Source organism: Hyposmocoma kahamanoa, unplaced genomic scaffold, assembly GCF_003589595.1.
Source record: "Hyposmocoma kahamanoa isolate Upper Pololo Valley unplaced genomic scaffold, ASM358959v1 65, whole genome shotgun sequence".
Taxonomy (NCBI): domain Eukaryota; kingdom Metazoa; phylum Arthropoda; class Insecta; order Lepidoptera; family Cosmopterigidae; genus Hyposmocoma; species Hyposmocoma kahamanoa.
Window position 1 is genome coordinate 10777738 of NW_020653853.1, and position 21732 is coordinate 10799469.

The window sequence follows — 21732 nt, forward strand, 5'->3', positions numbered from 1 at the left end:
TCACGACCCACTTGCGAGCTCGCACGTATCACTCATAGCGACACCGGTATTGTCCAGGTCGTAATATAAACTACCTATTGCTAAAACGAAGAAATATTGAATATGTGTGAAGAACGAAAAACTAATGGTTGTTTTTAGATTTTTTTTATGATACCAAATGACGAGACGAATAAGACGTGCGCCTGGTAGTAAAAGAGACGCCTGAACTGACTGACAGTGCAATGCCACTCAGAGCCTTAAATCGCAAAGATCTGAGGGGCACTGCCACTGCGCCTCTCGCCCTGAGACATAAACTGACAAGTCATGTACCGGTAATTTCACTAGCATCCTTTATTACAATAAGGGTGCAAATTATTGGTATAGCATAAAAGCTGTTAGTTTCTTTCAAGTTAATCTTACAGACAGGAAAGTCTAAAAGCACCGACCTCAAAAGTTCACGGAATTACATATATTTGTCAAGTTTTATTGAAATTCGTTATCGGAAAGTACGCGAAACCGGATTCATACCCTAGTTTGCCACCCTTAAAGGTGGAATATTTTTTCAAATTTAAATGGAACCAATACTGAGGTACCTACCCTCTTATCAACAAAAAAAGAATCACAAATGCTGGAGCAATCACGTAACATGCAGCAAAAAATACAGTCGAGTTAAGAACCTTCTTCTTTGACGTCGATTAAAACCTTTGATTTTTCCATAACGATGTCCTAAAGGCAAAATACACACCAAAACACACACTTGTGTAAAATCCAGCTGCTTTTTTCTGGTTTTTCGGATGGTTACTTACTTGCGCTGCCTGTAAAACTTAGAAACATAACTTGCTTTAGGGTTGACGAGAAGGCATACAATAATGTTTGAATAAATCTTTCTAAATGTACCCAGTTTGTTTCCAAACCTTTACGTTACATGGGCTTTTTAACTTAAAGATCTCCTAAACCTTTTGCGCTCAAGTTGGTAAAAAGTCATAACCTCACGAACGACCCCAATCTCGGGGGACTCGGAAGTCAAAGTTACACCGAATCAACCGTTAAGTTTTTTCAAACTGATACTTCATTGTCCTCAGGGGTGTATTGGAAAAATCTGATCACGTTAAAAGTGATACAAGTTAACTTATGGAGGATTGAATCTAGTGAACATTTTATACAATGATACATTGTATTTAGTAGCACTAGAGCTCCTCGTGATAGAGATCATCGCCAAACAGTAAAGGTGCTTGTGAAATTACAGGGATTTATAAACTTATATCTCGGGATGACGGGCGTAGTGACCTTTAAGCTACACTAAAACTGTTATGGTAAAGCGTGTCGCTCACCATCAGGCCCACAAATTGTTCATCCCGTCACTTGTTATCATAAAAAATATATATTTAATTTAAAGTCGATCGCACAAATGGATGTATGGTACTCATCCAAAAGTCCGTTTAGCGCTGTTATAGTATAAATATTAAGTTCCTGATTTATATCCCAACAAAATTAACTGATTTATGAAAAAATGCAACGTAGGAGGAGTCGAAATATATCACCTTTATTTTTTTCAATCCTATAGGATCTCAATGAATTGTTAACTTACAAATGGTGACGTTATTGATTTTTTTTTGGAGTACACAGCTTTGCATCGGGGGTTTTATACATTTTTCACAAGTTGCTTAAACAGGTTTTTATTTCTACTTCAAAATATCATTTTCATATTTTATAAATTACTGTAATATAGCGGAGGTAAATAGACGGTAATAGTATTTTATGCAATCATTGGATAATGAGGGTTCTTAAAGCTGAGTACCGTCTAATAGGTCGAGATTTTAAGACCTGAATAAAATTCTACAAGTGAATAAAATAATTTTTAAGTATATTTTGTGAATCCATGACAACAAACCTTAGAGGATGGAAAAAAAATAAAAGAATAGTCTGGGTACTTATATATTAAATCTATGGAATAGTCTAAGCAACAAACTCAAACGAAAGGCAAACAAATGCTACAAAACAGAAAACCAAAGAGATAGAATAGAAGTGGCCAAGCACCGCTGATATTTTAACCATTTTATTTTTATTTTTATAAAGGTTTATAGGCCAGTCTAAGACCTTTAATCCAATTGAACCAATCTGGAGACAGTTATTTTAAATATTAAGTATACGTTCTTTGTAGAAAACAAAGAAATATAACTATTTCTGTGTACAGAACTTATTAATACTTAGTTCAGTTTGCGAGTACTATAGACAGTAGAAATTCGATTCAGAATATATGTAATGGCTTAAAAGAAAGCGATTACTCTCAGTCTTGACTGTACGGCGCATTAGTACCTTTGCCTTTTCCAATGGAAAAAATAGTACCAAAAAAAATTAATAAAACGTCTTTGTGATATGACATAAGAAATTATAATTGACGGATTACAGAACAGGAGAAGAAAAAAAAACATTTTTTCATGTGAAAGTCGATCATAAATACGGAAATGATACGGAAAGAAAAAATGTCAACTTTTCGTAAATGTTTGGAGACGCCGTCCCTTTGAGAGAATTTTATGATAACCATAATATAAGAACTAACCAAAATTTAAGGAGCTCTACCATGTAAGAAAATGGTAATGTCACTCCGTACTGCTACGTAATTTATACATCTAACGTAGATTAAGGCTTCTCAAATATACTTTGTACAGTATCTTGGCTTCATTCGACGGAGGAACGGCCAGTACATTATTACACCACCCAGTCTGTCGTGTGCTGGCCACACCGCCCAACTGTGTCCTGAGTCGGTCCGAACACATTCCAGCAAAACGTTACAAACGTTTTCAATGAGACCACAAGGTGTAATGCCTATCAAAAAAAAAAATCCTCCTTGTGAAAGAGTTCGTCCAGGGATATACTGCCAACTTACCTATTTCTGCCGCCAAGCAGTAATGTCAGCATTACTGTGTTTCAGTTTTGAAGGGTGCTGGTGAAATTACAGGCACATGGGTCTTGTCAGCTTATATCTCACGGTGACGCAGTGGCAGTGCACCTCAAATCTTTGCGATTTAAAGCTCTGAGGACACTGCAACTGTTATGGTCAGGTGGCTTACCATACGGCGTAGGACTAGTTCGTCCTGTCACTTGACATTATAAAAAAAATATTGTTGTTGTATTATTTAGTATATCAAATATATTACCTGCCAGCAATCGTGACAGTCTATCGTTATCATTCAAACGAAAATAAAAAGAACACTTTCTGTCGAACTCAACATTTTAAAGAATAAACTATTAATTTACTTTTATTATAATATGCATTTATATTGGATTTATGTATATTAAGTTTATGTATGTGTTATACTATCATTTATATGTATTATTATTTTTTTTGTAAAACAACTCCACCACTTTGTTATTATTATTAATACAAAGATCGAACACAAAGAAAATTGGACTTGAACCCGCTGTACCGTAGCGATTTTCTATACCAACTGAGCTACTGGTCAAGTTAAGTTATCGAGTTGACAAAATTCTACTATGTGTTTTTGTTGTAGATCTTCGTACTACTTTTCGACTTTCGGCGCCGTAAGTGACACCAGGCGAGAAAGATTCGAATAATTTTTTATTTTCTAAATTTATTGTACAACGAATTAGCTCCGCAGACTTTCTATTTTCATCACAGCTAGGGTTGACTAGAAGAGATCTCGTCTGAGATAAGCTCACTTTTGCATATGTCCTTTGATACATGTGTATTTAATGTATTTTTTTGTACAATAAAGAATTTACATACATACGTTATCGGCGATGTAAGTAATCCGGTATTCTATACAATACCTCGATATTGTACATAATGCCTAAAACAGTCAGTCAAAAGTGTATGAAATAAATTATATTATAGACTTTGTATACAATGTCCAGGCAACGTGCATATTACTTAAAAATATTAACTATATTTTATACATTGCCTAAAGAAGCCCGGTATTGTATAGAACGACGAGGTATTCTATGTATATAATACTGAATTATATACATACATTACCGTTAACATAATATATGTATACTATCTTCTGATCTTTCATCTAGCACAAACACAATTCAGAAAATATGAAATATTAATCGATTTTCTACGTTCTCTGTTTTCTTACAATTTTGTTTACTGTGTTAGGCTCTGTTTTTTTTGTTAAAATGGCCTTACGCCGCGTTCCACATTTCTACTTGGCTTTATTCCAGTTTCTTTCTAGTTTCTTCGCTACAACTGTTGCCTTGGTGACATTTGAAAATTAACTGTTTATTTACAGTGAAAATAAATTTTAATTTAAAGTGTACAACGTCAAAGTGGGTATATTTCTTTGTTGTTAACATCTTGGACCCACGACGGTGCACCCACTATAGATAACGTGCCTACTTGTACGGTACAGAATGTTAAACACGAGCTTCTAAAGGGGATAGAGACTAAGGGCGCCTTCAAATTAGGGGGCCTACTCCCGTACTCAGTCTGACATCCGAAACAATTACTGTCCAATTACTAATAATCGACCAAATCAAAAAACAGTATCAAGCATGAAGCTTTATTCGTATCGCGCGTTTTAAATTTGGTCGAGACGGTTGTCGGACAGAGAACGGGAGCAGACCCCTAGACGCTTATAGAAGCCCTGCAGTGGGGTGTCTAAGGCACGGTAGTCGTGTAACTACTAGTTTTCAAACAATATCTGGAAACAGAGTCGTGCGCCACTGTCATGACATGTGCGCGCAACTTTTGCAATAGCAATATTAGTGAATTATTGCCGTTCAACAGTTGCGCCACTGTAGCGCTTCTATAAGCGTCTAATTTGATGACACTCTAATTTATTATTCTTCTTAAATGGACGCAATGATTGTTTTATCGCTAGGCTGAAGCGATAGGTTATACAAGCTTAGGAATTATGAATAATTGTAGACAAGTTTGTTCAACTCAAAACGTTGCAAAACATTTTCATTTTCTTGACAAACATCTAATATGATGGAAATCCAACATTCCAGAACTAACATGGTTCAATTCTAAATTCTCAGTCGTGTATAACTTTTTAGTATTAAATAGCCCGGTGAATATCCTATAGTTCATTTAACTTGCTGAATTTAACTAGCTGATTCCTCTTCCTCAAATGTTAGCCTATCTATAATAATCAAACAAAAGAAGCTATTTCAAAATACCTCACAATTCTTGGTAAATAAGGAATTATACATTAAATTGTGTAAGAGTTTTACGCTGCGGTATTCATTTATTATTTGTAACAACCAGTTAATTCCCATTGCGATGCTTTTCACGGAATTCGGTTTCGGTGTATATGATTTGAATTGTGAGCTCATTGTATTGTTTATATTACTTATGTGAATTAAATAACTTATGTATATTATATTTAAAGTGATGTTTAAATGTTTTGTTTCTAAATAAATCAATCACAAACTTTTTTAAGGATGATTCTAATATAAACCGCTGCGCCGACACCGCGCCGAAAGCTTTACAGAAATGGTTTGCAAGATGTCAGGCGGGGACGCCTTCGGCCTATTACTAGTTTGTTCCTGCCCGCATACTTATTAATATACTGATATAGTAATAGTATAGTTTTTTTGTGACTGGTACACACGGTATCATTTTGCAATATGGATAATCTGCCGATATTACGTCACAAGTAATTTGCATTGATGTGACAAAACAGATATATATATATATATATATATATATATATATATATATATATATCTAAGTATAAAATGAGTTAATGTGTAGAACATGTGCTTAAAACAGAAGAAGAGTATATGTATACTAAAGTACTGCCTAATATACTAGTTCCAGTGATGAAGAAAATTCCAAGTGAAAGTTTTGTAATACATAGAGGTATCATGTATTATATTCTAACTAGAATATGTATTATAATAATGCATAATTCATCTATTACAATTCTTATTAATATTATTCAAATAGATTTAGAATTAAATTACTAGCAGATAACTAAAAAGGGAGTGAATTTAAATTATCGATAAACGACAAAAAACGAAATAAATCGATAAATCCCATTGTCATCCAAAGATGTTGTAGTTTTAATCTTACGATATCGAGTCATGGCATCGTATCATGAATCATGAATAGCCATGCGCGTCACCCGTCTCGCATCCGGCATTTCATCAGGAGGGTCTATCTTATGGCGGTTTACCTACAAAATTTGCGACATAACTTTTTTAATACGACCCGTAGACGTAGAGCTATTTATTTCAAAGAGACCTGTGTTAAACCATAAACTTAAATTTTACTATGATATAGAAATAGTATGCCTGTGACTCATATCAAATAATGGTATCTAAACCATAAACTAACAATGGGAAGACGACTGGAAAAATTCTGGCTTTCACAGTAGTGTGACAGAGCAGTGTTAAAGTGATGCGACAGGTTGCCTTTTGGGATATACAACACAAATAACGACTCTCTATTGACCATTACTGTAGGTAAATGATTATTTATGTATTATTTTAAAAATGAAAAGTTATTTCCATACACAACATATCTACGTACAAAGTTATGTATTTTGTACAAAAATATTTCTGCTAACCGAAACTTTGTTTTTTTTTATTTTATTTAATTAAGTTAAAAATAACTCAACAAACACCTTTCTGTCCACATTCGAAATTCTGCTTACGAAATTACTTAAATATTTGCACAAAGTAATTAAAATGTTTAAACTGATAATATTATTTCGTACCGATGAATTAATAATTTGTTGAAATTGTGTATAATGTTGGCGTTTGTTCAAATATTTCTCTCTCTCTATTCAAATATTTACTGCCTCGGTGGCCGAACGGTTACCATGCCGGACTGCCACGCAGAGGTCCCAGGTTCGATTCCCTGGCCGGGAGAAATATTTGCATGGCCTACATTTATTTCTCTCGTGAGTTTGGGTGTAATTTGTGGTCGTCTATGTGTGTATCCATGGCACCCGCGACACAGGGTTTCCCTAGTGCGGGGCTATGTTGAGTGTGTTCGTTATTATTAGTGTGTGCGTTATTATTTGGATAGAAAAAAAGGTAGTCTCTGAAGAATCTGGGCAAGATGAAGGTCATTCTTAATAACCTCATCGTTCGGGATCAGTAATCTTGATAGTGAGTATTCGAAGTTGTACAAGAAAGTTAGATATATTCCTCGGGCAAATTAAATAGAAATAACTTCGAGATAGAAGCCGATAGGTGGATTCACTTTTGCTGGGTAACATTCAGTGAGGAAAGTGGCGCCATTTCATTTGGTCTAAAATGCCGCAATGTCGAAAAACTAAACTTTTCAACCAGTGCGTCCTTTTAGTAAGGGAGCCACGACACATGTCGACACCGAATAGCATTTTAACGGGTCCTTGGAAATTAAACTGCAAAAGAAAACTTCAGAAAAATGGTTCTTATTATAACGTTGCTATGCGACCTTACTCAATTGTTCGTGACACTCTCTACGAAGAAGGCACCGAACGGTTCGACAAAACATACATTACAAATGATAGGTCATTACAAACAAAATAAATACGCTATTTAAAAGTGAACCTGTCAGGTGGCCATGATACACCAGCCAGCGGCCGTGACACGGCCAGAGCGAGTCATAGTCGTTTTCGGTAGCTCACATTTAGTGACTTATTATATAATATTATATTGTCAACGACATCGACGTCAGGAACGCTATGTTCATTTATTGGCTGAATGAATATCGACGGGGTGAGCGGTCTGGCTTCATTCTCGTCGTTACCTACGTACGTCAGTGGTCTACTGTTTATGGTTGCTTCGCAATCGCAAAGTACTGTTTGAAGCTCAACTAGTGTTAAACAGGCTCTGCCCAGTACTTTGCTGAGCATTTCCTTCATGATGCGGACCATGCGCTCGTAGAACCCTCCTCACCAAGGAGCACTGGGAGGTATGAAGTACCACTTTAGCCGTTGTATTGTAGAAAATGCTGCGACTATATTCCAATTAACAAATTTCAGAAGATTGTTGAAACCTGTAAAATTTAATCCATTGTCGCTATAAATTTCGCTTACTCTTCCTCGTCGAGCTATAAAACGACGCAGTGCTAAAATAAAATCATGGGTTGACAAAGACCCTGTGGCTTCGAAATGTACTGCATGATATATTGCACATGTGAAAAGCACTATCTAGGACTTAGCGCCTGTTCTTAAAGTTAACGAACCAGCTAAATCTACACCGCTGACTTCAAATACTGTACTAGCTTCGATTCGTCCTTTTGGTACATTTGCTCTATAAGTTTGTAGTGCCCTTGCTTTGTATCTTTTACATATTTTACAGCTTTTAACCACTTGTTTTACAACTTTCTTTATTCCCGCAATCCACTGTCTTTCTCTAAAGTTTGCCATTAGCGTCTGTGTTCCAGCGTGTTGCAATTTTTGGTGCCGTTGAACAACTAGTCGCCACACTACAATATCCGAACCAGATAAAACAATTGGTGCCTTGAAGTCGTTACTGTCATTCATGAAATCTAGTTTTGTTTCTAAGCGAACTAACCCATCAGCGTCAACAAACGTTTGCAGTTTGTCGATTTCGTTCCTAGCATTAGCTTGAATGACTCGAAATAATGCCTTTTCTGCACATTCCACCTCTCCACAGGTAAGTTCGCCTAGCGGAAGCACAGTACTTGGCTTGTGTTTCACTCTAAGTATCCAAGCGATCATTCTAACTAACTTAGAATATTGTGAGAAATAATACGTTAATTTACTTAAGAATGTTGATGCGAGGTTTCCTTCTTTCTTCGTTCACTTGAGTAGAATCAACGAGAAAATCTGTTGCAGGCCAGTTCTCAGTATCCTTGAGTAACCACGATGGACCTTCCCACATCTATCTTCCAGAAGTTTCTTAACTGATACCCTTCTCGAAGGTACATCAGCAGGACTTAAGTGTCCAGGTACATGCTCCAGCAGTCAACTGAGGACGATGCCCTTATTTCTCTAACCATTACGCATAGTTTCCTTAGCTTCGTTCATGAATTTTTCCATATCTTCAACGGAGCTTAAGCTTGTAACGTGTGTAAAAGCGTGGCTGCAAGGTGGAACAGACTCGATGTTACGCCGAAAACGAGTCGTTTGTGTCTATACATAATTAAAGTCTTATCCGTTTCCTTAATGTTAAACCACCAAAGAAACTTCAAGTACCCACGGTCTTCAGGAAATATTGAAATTTGTAAGAACGCTTTAGCTATGTCTGCAATAACTCCAATGGCTTCTGTTCTGAAATTGAAGAGAATATTAGTGTTTCGAAATCTGAATTTGTAGGTGTTGCGAGTGCGTCGTCAAACTTTTTTGCAAGTATTGTAAATTCTCGCCGGAGTTGAATTCTTTTGCGCTTCAGTGGATCCATACTTCGTTTGTTACGATTGTAGGTTGTATCTCTTCACGGTCGCCACTTTTTAACGGATCCTTGGAAATTAAACTGCAAAAGAAAACTTCAGATAAAATGGTTCTTATTATAACGTTGCTATGTGACCGTACTCAATTGTTCGTGACAAGCATTAAGCTGGTTAGAAGAAACGTTATGTCCATGCTGTAAGAGCGAGAAATACTGTATGTTTCGCATCGGTGATCCGAGCGGAAGCGAAACGTTTAACGGCTTTTTCGGCTCAAGCCGATTTCGTCGTAATAGGTGTGGTTACTTACTAACTAGACACGTATGGAACTGAGTCAGCGTGCTTTGAAAATAACTATGTTGCGAGTTGTTCGCAAAGACTAAATTTGAAATAAAATTATGTATTAGTGAGCTAAACTAACCAACAAAGCGATGGAGGTTTAGTGGCTGGAGTGGAAGTGGGCTTACCATGCCGACAACTATGTTTCGAAGTTAACGGCAGTGGGTTGCTGATGTACAGCACAATCCAATTTGAATATCTTAAAGGTAATTTGAATAATTTGTGATTAAATTAATGTGGCTAAAAAGTCGTTAAAAATCAGATACAAAGATCCGACAAACAAGCACATAGAAAAATTCGTAAGGTCCACTGGTTCTTTCCGTGGCTTAGTTGGTATAGCGTCTGGTATTAATAACTGTAACAAACTAGTGGACTAATATCACAAAAAAAAATTGAATATCATGGTGGTGAAACATCCTGTTTGTATGAAAATTTAACACGGATTACATCACTTTAGCGCTGTTAGCCTTTTTTATGGTTAACGTTGATTATTGACGTCTCTTTGCGAAATGTCAAGTGCCACAGCTTCCGCTTGTCAATATAATCACATAGAAAAGAGCCAACATTAAACGAGATAATCCTGTTATTCGATACAATTCAATGAAAGGATAATAAAATTAAATTACGCGCAATTTGTATCATTTATTTGCGGTGGTATCTAAGAGAACATCGTTATGTTGGAGAGTTTGGGGATTATTTCGTTTCATTAAATTAATTGCCTTCAGCCTATGTGCAATGTTAAGTACAGTGAGCATAGATATAGGAAAAAAGGGGAGATATGTAATGACCACAGACTACATAAATACTAGGTAATGACTCTATGTACTCGTATGATCGGATACCGATGTCGCCACTCTATCTCCTATCTACGACCATAACTTAAAAATTTTGATTGGGTAAGGCTTAAAACTTGAAAACGACGTAACACCATTTTAGAATTTAACAAAATTAAACTTACAGTCACTTGAGTAAGAGTTATATTACAATATTTCAGTAATTTTTTCATCCTGGTTCAGCCATTCAACATCAGGTGGCGTTTTAGTAAAAATGCTACGAGTATACATATAATAGCTAACAATTACACGTTAGATGGTGCTGAAACTCATTTTTCGTTACACTAAGAACTCACGGAGCGGTTTTCACTCGCGTCTGCCGCGGGACCGCGGCATCTGTAGATTGTAATAGTATCAATTTCACGGTGCGTTTTACGCCTGTAGTGGTGACGGTTGCTCGCGGTTGCCGCGGCGGGGTACTAGTACAACCGCGCAGGACGCGATCACCTGTGCGTTTGGCGGTCGTCGTTGCCCGCGCATTTTGGCGGTCGGTTCAGGCGCAATGTGGTGCAGACGCATGCGGGGTGAGTTCTCTATTAACCGCGTGACTTGCGGTTAGCTCCCACTAGCTTCGCGGTCCGTTCCGCAATCGCAACGGTTTCATGCCCGCAACCGCGGCGGCTACGTGCCCAAAAACTTGCAAGGTCGTGAGTATTGAAATAAAACCGCTGTCTAGCAGCACCGACGGGCGCGGGTGGAAAGCGCTCCGTGAATTTGTTAACCTTATTAACCTTAAACTGACGCTATGCAACGAGGGATGTGATCCTACCTAATCGATAGAAACTATGTGGCTGCTTTTAATATTAAAAAAAATCCCATTTTTCATACTATACCTGCTCTGGTACTGGTGTATTATTAAATTAATATATTATTATAAATTATTATTATTTTCTTAATGACAGCCAATAGGCTTGAGGCAGTATCAGTTTTATAAGAATAATATAAAAAATATGGCGATCGTCGCCAGTGTCCGTTTTCCATTATACGTTAGCACGTGTTGGTGATGCTGTCACTGTCAAACAAGACGTATATAGAAAACAAGAGTATACTCGAACCATCAACGAATTTAAAAAATAAACTATGTTGTTTTTTTATTAAGGATTTATGTAATTTTCTATAATCGTTTCTAATTTGCTTTGCACGCACATGTAAAATAAAGCCGATTTTATTTTATTTCTTTTTTAAATGCGTTTGCTATGGAAATTTAAACGAACTCACAAATAGTAATAAGAAAACCAATCTTTCGATTTACCTGCAGCTTCAATCCAACCTTCCTTTATTTTAAACTCATTGGAAAAACTTAGAAATTAAAAATACTCTACGTTTAATCTACGAATATAATGGAATTTAAATGTCTAAATTACCTAAAACAATAATACACATACATGTTTCTTCAAGCAACAGCAACATACAAATTGACATGAATTTGAAACGGTTGTTCGAAATATGAGTTGTGTTAAAGTTACTCGAAATAAAATGTTTGGTAATAATAATAAAATAAAAGAAATCAATTTGACGTGAATGCTTTTCGCTTCGATATTTTAGGGACTTTGATTACAAAAATCATAGTAAGAAATTCAAACTTTACTGTAAAAATTTATTGTCGATAAACATCAGTCATCGTAAATGAACATCACTATATTTGAGTCTAGAAATTTCTATGGAGACAAAAAGTAAACATTAAATAATAGGTAATAGAATAGTAACTAAAAATGCAAATAGCCGGTGGAATGTTATCTCGCTGGTTTTAAAATTTTTGTTTTCACTCCAATTTTTACAAGGTGTATTGCTACAACTTGGCATTTTCACGTTTTACGAGAGATCTTGTATGTACAACGATCGCCATGTCACTGTGGCGATGTTTGTAGGCGTGTCACCTCGATATGATTATTTTGATCATTTTGAGGCGACACGAACCACGCCCTCATACCAAATCTGCCTTTTTTTTCTAAATCGATGACAGTGAGCATCAAAACGATCGCACAAAACGTTCAAAAGGGCCTATTCCACTAGTCCCCACCACCTGTCCCTGGTGGGGACAAGTGGTTTTTTTCCACTCTCCCTACCACACCGTCACTGTTTGGGATAAGTGAAATTTCATTTCCACTTATCCCAACCGTTTCTATTAATAAGTACAGTCGAGAATAAAACTATGACAATTAAAAGTGTAATTATTTATTTAAAAACAAGTTTAAATTTTCAACCTTGTAAATGAAGTACCTGCATTATAAATTGAAAAGTGTCTGGTATTTTAATTTCAAACACAAAATATTTCCTCATCTCCAATTTCTTCATTAATGGGAACTTTGAGTAGGCACAAAAAAGCAGAATTACTAGAAATAAATATATGACAATCTATGATTAACCTTTAGCGCCTAGTTACCCGAGGTGAAGGTTTTCGCGCGACCGCCGCGCGGCGACCGCCCAGTAACCACGCCTTCATGTACATTAATGGCAAATCTGAATTCTATTTACTAGGCAACAACATTTAAATTCCTCTGAATAATACAACCGCGCGGGCGGCCGCGTAGACCAAACTCAAGCCAGACTCGCCCGCGTGCCCGAGACGCTCATTTAAGTCAAAACGTAAAAGCTAAATTTATAGAGCGTATTTTTCCATGACAGACGCATGAGGTCGCCGCGTGTCACGAAAGCGATGAAATTGGTGTCGAATAAATCCACCATTATTCTGTCACCGTAAAAGGATATTCAAATTGTATTTTTAGCTTTGATTACCCTATAATGCACGTAAAGAGTAAAATAGGGATTCCGTCCAAAAACGGAGTTGTGAAGTTTTCAAATTTAGCCGCCGCTATATTTATTTACGAACGAAACAAAAAAAAATACTATATTGACATTACAATGAAAGGATTTATGATTGAAATTAAGAATAATCTATAAGCGAATAAATGCAGTCAGGAAGGTAACTTGAAATCTTATAAATAACACCTAAGTAGCTCAAAATTTAATGGTGGTAATATTTTCTGTCGCAGAATTTGCGTGGGTTGTTACTACAGCTGTACCTTTTTCTTTTATCTTTTTTTGTTAAATAAAATTGGAGGCAAATTTGATGGGTGGTGGTCATTGTCGCCCATGGACATCTGCAACGTCAGATGAACTGCCTATGCGTTGCCAGCCTTTGTGAACCCTGTTGACACGCTTTTTGACGAACCTTCATGTACTTCAGGAGTAAGATCACTTCATTAATGAGTAAAATCTTGCAGATTCGAGGAAGGAACGAATGCAAAGCCCGCGCGGTCTTACTATGCCAGGCATCTATGATGGGGGGATGAGCTCTATTCCTTTGACTTTTCTCTCTCGGGAAACGAGAGAGAAAAGTTCCTCAGAGCACTCCCATTATAACGGCAAAACAACATATATATCATATTCCGTATGGAAGCAAGAATGAGAATCACTACCTCACAACCACACGTAAGATAAGATCTTAGATCTTACGTCAGCAGTATTACTCGACGACCTCCGTATTCGAGTGGCTTGCACACCGGTTTTCATGGTGTATCCATCTCTGAGGTTCCGGATACGATCCCCGGTCGTTAAGAATTAACTTTTCTATGTTGTGGTACGTCGTCCGATATCCATAACACACATGCTTTAGTTACTTACTATGGTATAAATTTAATTTATTTCATTTTTTTCATGATACCAAGTGACAGGAGGAACATGTCGTGCGCTTGGTGGTCATCGACACGCCTGTCCATTTGCGATATCAAAACCACGCAAACACACACACACACACACACACACACACAATCACCTCACGCTTAAGTCTAGTGCTGTTCACTGTACAAGATTATACTTATCTAAGTGCAAGTCTATACTTACCTTTAGTCCGGAGTGTGGAGGGGCTGGTGATTTGTAAATACAGGTTTCCTAGTACGGACGCCAGTCTCTCACACAGTTTTAATGATGTAACAATTTAGATAAGTTCTCCACTGTAATAATATATTCTAAGAATTTGTGAGAGAATAAAGATTTATTATAATTGTTAATACAAAGATCGAACACTCAGAAAAAAATCCTTCGATCCGGCCGGATTTGAAACGACGTCTTCTAGCATTCTGTGCCAGACGCTATACCAACTAAGCAACGGAACGAACCAGCGGACCTCACGAATTTTTCTATGTGCTTGCGTCGTAACTTTGTATTTGGTTTTTCAACGACTTTTTAGCTGTAGCACCATCTATGAGATATCATATCAGTGACGAAATATCATAGATTTCTCAGAAAATGTTTAACAGAAATATTTCACGTGTACCACTTTTTCAAGTTGGATCATCGCGTTGGTTACACGGTCGTTCAGAGTTACATTCAAAAGTTGACAACAGTATTTCTGTTATAATACTAATGACTGAAATTTAATAAAAACACTGTAGCAGCAGTTTCGAAGTTCGCGGAAGTACGCGTAAGCGAGTCAAGTCGTGGTTAAATTCAAGTAGTTATGTGTTTCACAAATACAAAGTTAGGTTAACTTGAGCACCACTAACTACGAACTAGACTGCTTGAAATAAGCCTTTAAAGTCTTGGTTTCATGAACTTTGGTGTGAATACATAATTTAAATTATTTCAGTGGATAACCGTATTTGGTCTATCCAAAAAGTGTTAAACGTATGTTCAGGTTAAAATTGTATTAAGTATGGCTGTTGTTATCACAAATAAAGTAAAATAAAAAAAAAGTGAGTTGTTATCTTAATCTGAATAAAGCAAACCAAACTATACTGATTAAAAAGATAAAGGCATCAATAATACAATAGAAGAACTAAACTTCTATTATAATCTGATATAATATCAACTAATAATTTTTCTCACTGTCCCTTATGATTTTCTATCTTTAATATGTTAAGTACTCAAACACTATCTTTCTTAAATAAAATTAAATTTATATTGATGCTGGGAGTTAATAGTAATTATAATAACGACACGTATTGTTCGCCGGTTCTTGAGCTTGAGTCTTTGGCCCCGGCCGACTGTCCCATTGTCGGGGAATACCATCTCTCCAGTGTAAAAACTCAAAATTAATCTTTTATGCCATTTATACAGACGAGACTCTAAAATATAATAATAGTGTGCCAGACAACCACACCAATTGCCTGGTTTCAGACTAGGGAACTCCTAGTATACCGTGAAAAGTTCATTTCCCAAATTGATTCTACCGGGAATCGAACCCGGGACCAAAGGCTACGGAATTCACTCTGGGGCACTTCCCAAAACACCCAGACTTGAACCAATTCAAAAAAGTTCATTTCCCAAATTAATCCTACCGGGAATCGATTCCGGGACCTCCTCATCCAGCGCCCAAGGGTTTGGTACTATGCAGACCTTTGGGCCACCGAGGTTGTTTAAAAATCCTTTGAAAGAGATTGTAGTTTAAAACCAGATCAGTTTTGTTATACATTTACTTTCACAATTTTATTTTATATAATATATACACATACATTACCCATTAATCCGTCCACGTTACGTCACCACATACGTCAATGTTGAACAAAAATAAAATCACCGGTGCACCAGGCACAATCAAAACATTTGTCCCAGATGATCACTGAAGCTTCAACAGTCAAAATAATTTTATTTATTTTTTCTTTAAAAATATTATGTTAGTAGCAGTTCGTTTTCAGCCAATATGCTTATTTGACATAGACGGGTAGATGAATCAAGCCTTAGGCTGTAGGGTTTGGATCGATCCAAACGCGCGAAGATATCGCGTTGCAAGCAAGAAGCATAAGTACTTCAATGGAATTTAGAAGTTCATGTGGTAGCTTTATTTTGAAAAGAACACTTAAATTAAAACTATCTTTTATCAAAATGCGCTATACATAGGTACGCGCGATTACAACTCGTTTGCGGCGCGTATACGCGCAGATGACGCGCGTTTATGGCGTCACTGAATTTGTGAACGAGTACAAAGGTTTACTCGCTGCGACTGCATCGCTTTTACGCGTGTTATCTACGCGTCGTCGTCGCTTATAGGTATTCTATGTGTGCATAAACTATAAGGTTTAAGCATTGACTTACAATTATATGGACGTCGGGTCCGCGCTAAAAAGTGTCCGCACTTGTAAGGCGCTAAAATCGTATACAGAGCGCGACACTCCGCTTTAGTCTTCATTTGTTCTACGGACAGCGCGATACTGCGATGACATAACAATTTAAATTTCGAATAGGTTGACTTGGGACATTTTTTTCGTGGTTTTTGTATTAGACCCGTCGTCCATCTATTTGTAAGTCAATGGGTTTAAGCATTTGTTTAGTAGGACGGGAAAATATTGTTCTGTAATAAAAACGCCAGCTTTTCGTGATGAATGATATAATATATATAAATTTTTCATATTACTCATTCAACAAAAGCTACGTTCAGAACGTCATCACAGAGATCGCTCAATTAGCGCGGCAGCCGTATTGTCTTTAAAAGCCGGAAATTAGAGCTGCCAGCTTGCCTGCATTCGTTACTAGACGTTTGCATTTACTCGAAACTTTGACTTTAACTAGAATATGTAGAAGTAGTTAAATTAGTACGCATAAAATATTAATTTGATGTCATGTTATGACAACATTCACAATGTATAAATGTAACTTTTACACAGAGGAAATGAAATTATTTTTCAGGATTTAAATATTTGTTTTTTCAGTACTAATTAATATGTTTTAATTTATTCTAATTTCTATTATTAATTAATAATAAATTTAACTTAATAAAAATTTATTCAATAAAATAATTAGTAAAACGTAATTTAGCGAATGCTTTTTTTTTTTGTAAAATTAAAAATAAGGTATCTTAATTTGTATCTTTTGTAACTATAGTGAAAAAATAGGGTGATTTTGGGCGCGTTCCCACCAAGTCGTGACGACAGATTGTCGTGCAGTTTACAGTGTCGTGACTTGTATATTTAAATAAAGTTGTTCACATATAGCATGACATGATTAACTGTCGTTCTCGATTTTTTATCGTTACAACGACAAACTGTCGTCACAGTGGGAACAGTTAGAACGACAGTCGTCGCACGATAAAAACGTGACGACAGATTGTCGCAGCTCCTATTGTCGTCACGTTTTATTTATCCCTGTCCGCACGTATTCTGATCCCTGCCCTCCCCTCTCGTACCCCGCGCCCTCTGCTCGCTTTGGAGTAGCGTTGGGTCGTAGCCAGAGATGGGCAAGGGGGCTGTCATGAAACGATAAATTGTCGTCACGATCTAGTGGGAACAGCTAGTCACGACAGTCGTTTAACGATAAAAAATCGTCCACAACAGATAGTCGTGATACGGGAACAGGCTAGACACGACAGTCGTCCAACGATAATAAAACGTGACGACATAGTGAGATCGCGCCCTACCACCTCAGTCAACCGTGACCATGGGACCTGTAAAGGGCCCGAAACGTCGATTTGTTTGAAAAAACAAATATACGCGATATAAATCCGGAAAAATAGTTTCATTTCCTATGTGTAACAATCGCGAAAACCTAAGAACTCGATATGTACCTTTTCGATATTTACTATATTATTTTATATCGTATATAACGTAGATACGTTTAACATATCGATAGCATAGTTACTAAGACATATAGAGCTATCGGGTAGAGCTATAATGATTTTACCGATATAAAGCCTAATATTGTTGCCTGCATGCTTCTCAGGTTTCGAACCCTAGATACAAAGTTTATAAATCACTTATTGAAGCCATACAAAAAAAAAATTATATGACAATACAGCGAACGTCAGGCTGTGCGGACCGTTATAATCATTTTGTACCTCTCAATTACAGGTGAAAGGATGCCATTTGCTTTTCATTTAATATAGTATCTCTGGACTGTATTCGCACTTTCCATCAGGCGCGGTGCAGTCACTTTACCGAGTCACAATAAAAACAAAAAAAATAAATTAATATAGTAAAGAGTAACATTGACTTATCAGAACTACTGAGTTATTCTTTAGGACTAACTAGCTGAATCTCAGGCGTCGCCCAGTGTTCTGTGTGCCGAGACGAAGACTAATTATAGGCAAAATTATTTTTTTATTAGAGCAATTAAGAGATATAATCAATTGTCCATAGACATAGATCTGTTCAATACCAACGCAGGCTCGATTCTACGTATGTTTACTAAGCAATATTTTTCGTGTTTCGTTTCCTGTGTCATAATAGTGAATGCAGTTAATTATTGCATTTGCATGTGTATCTACAATATTGTCAGTATGTGTTTAGTTTTCGCTTACTAAAACCTTATTAACCAAATTTTTGTGCTATTTATGGACCTGTTACTTAACATAATTATGTTTAGGTATTGATAAAAATTTACTGAAAATCTTCCAAATAACAAAAAAAAATACAACACGTAAATGTATTCAGAATAGGTGTAGAAACCACATAAAATACGTTGTTAGATGCAATAAGTTCGTGAGACTAATTTTACGGTAATCTTATGGTGGGCTGTTAATTGGTTGGCAAACTTAAACTGTTTTATACACGATGCGTGTTCCTATCATTGATATGCAAAAAATTCAAGTACACTAATCATGTACTGCATCGTTAGATGGTACGGACTGTGCATTGTGCATGTAGAAGAAGAAAACTCATAAAAATATTTGCAAGGGTTGTAAAGACTTGAGATATTTACAAACTGTGAATTTTTTCTCCGTATGTATGGAATTATTCAGCTGAATAAACGAGGTTTTTCGTTGTAGTACAGAATTTTTTAACAAAATTCACTGGTGTTACGTAAAATAAAAACCAAATGTAAACGGTATTTGTTGTACCGTAAATTCGAGGCAAATTACTGATGTTCGCATGTGACGTGACAGGGCGGGGAATTGTGAGTTGGCTAAACTTGTAATTCACCTTTAAAGCACGGTTTGAGAGTTATTCGTGAAAATTTGTTTTGGTTTATTTTGATCGCCTAGTTGGAAAATTACTAGTGTCTTATTTAAGAATTAGTGAGTTCAATTCATTTACTTCTTGATGAAAATATTACGTTGAATGTACATGTTTCAGAACGTACATGTAAAGTTTTCAAGGCGCATTAGAGTGGTGCATTATAACCTTAAGCCTGTATGTAACCTAACCTTAGCGAAACGAGAATAATAACGCACACACTCAACATAGCCCCGCACTAGGGAAACCCTGGGTCATTTTAATGTTACCATGATAAGTCTCCAAAAATGGCATGTTACAATATTGGTTATGGTCTAGGAACCGGAGCCAATAAAGTATAAAAATATAAGTGTCATTAACATAAATAAATGGCTTTATATCACATATTAATAAGGAGTATTCGTTGGTCTAGTGAAGAACATTATTGAACATCATGGACGTAACAAGAGAAATAAATGTGGGCTATACAAATATTTCTTCCGGCCTGGGAATGGAACCAGGGACCTCTGTGTGGCAGTCTGGCATGGTAACGGTTCGGACACGGAGGCAGTGAAAAGAATGCAGAAGGCGCGATCGATTTATTGTAAGAAATGTTATGTTTATAACAGAAACAACTCTTCTCTTTAAATTTATGGATACAAATAAAATGTTTTTACGTATTTGTGGACCTTTAATTACATCAAAATCTGTTTTTTTTATTGAATTTGCACATTATATACGTTTTAATTTGGATTTATTTAGAAATGCTAGCCACCAGCGTTGACTTTGCTTTATTTACTGGGAGTTTAATACAGAAAGAAATAAAGTAAAAGAAATTTAAAAAGACAAAAATCTAAAAGAATAAAGATTGCTGATCACAAGAACATCTAAAAGAGGTTCCATTCAAATTCAATCGAGAAAGTTACTAACAAACTTGGATTTCAAGCGTCGAACAACGGCACTAAAAGGTCTTTCGAATATCCAAGTTACAAACGCACGCCTTTTGAAAAACTTTTTAGCTTTCCTTTCAAGGTTTTTTTGCAACAGTCGGCACTTTTTACTTCAAAGGCTTGAGTTGAAATAGCAGTCTTAGTCTCATATCACTGTGAAGACGTGAAACGGCAGTTTTTTGTGGATGTGAAATTTAGAGCGAATGTCAATATTACCTCGTTAAAATCGCGCATTTTCGACTTCGAAGCCTATTAGGGGAGAAGATTTAATTTTGGCGATGTTCACATGGATTCCTCATCGCAATTTCATATTTTTATTGGACTTACAACGCAAGTATAATAGTTTTCTACACGAGTAGATTTCTGTAAATACAAACTTTTCTGCCGCTTATGTCGAAATTTATTAACGTCGCGACAAATATGTATGTATATGTTTGTTATTGTAACAGATTTAATACGCTTTGATATATTTTTCCACTCATAGGTTGCTTATCCTAGTGTTAAACAATATAGCACGTATTTCATATTGAATGACCTCAATCTAAACGGTCTTGTCGATGGTCGAGGCGGTAGGAAGAGTTATTACAATTTTCTAAGTCAATTTTGTAATGCAATGTGTTATGCGAACGAAAGAGGTGTAAGAGCGGTTACACACGGTGACTTTTAGGAACGATGTAAACGCGATGCAGTAGCTAATCGTCTACCTTTACACACACGCGCGATAGCATCGCTACACTTGTGATTTATAAGCGATTGCATCGATACAATCGTCGTGTAACTCTTAAGTAAATTTTAAAAAATTAAAAAATTTTTGGTATAGGTTGGTACATATGTCAACCTACAAGTGAATTTTATGCCTGTTTGTTACATAGTCAGAATACAAATTTTGTAATCTGAGGTTATATAATTCTCGTTTTGGCTCGAGTCGAAATCACATACATGGGCAGAGTTCGTATTAATTAGGTCTAATTAACCTTGAAGAATAGACGACAAAACCATACAAATCGTCAAAGTTAGGGTGAAAACCTGATTCAGACGTAATTTTTTAGGAGAAATAATATTGTGTCGTGTAGAAAACGTTTCAATCAATCAAATTGTACTTTTTAAAACGTCTAATGCTAGTTTTAATATGTTTATCAAGTACTTTACGAGCTCTTTTGTGCAAAGTTAAATAATAAATTTGTGTTTTCGCTCTACGAAAACAAAAACGATACCTCCAATGAACACTACGCCAACTTAATTTTTGCAACTGTTCTGTTTTCTCTTTCTTTTTAGTTTTTTTTTCAAAAGTTGTTTTTTCTCGATTTTTTTTTCTTTATTTCTTTTCACTTAAGTTGGGAAGCATAATATTAGTAAATAAATATGGCTGTTTACAAAAATGACCAAATGTAACTTAGATTTATAACTTAGACATTAAAATTGTACCCAAGGCCCCTGTGATAATACGC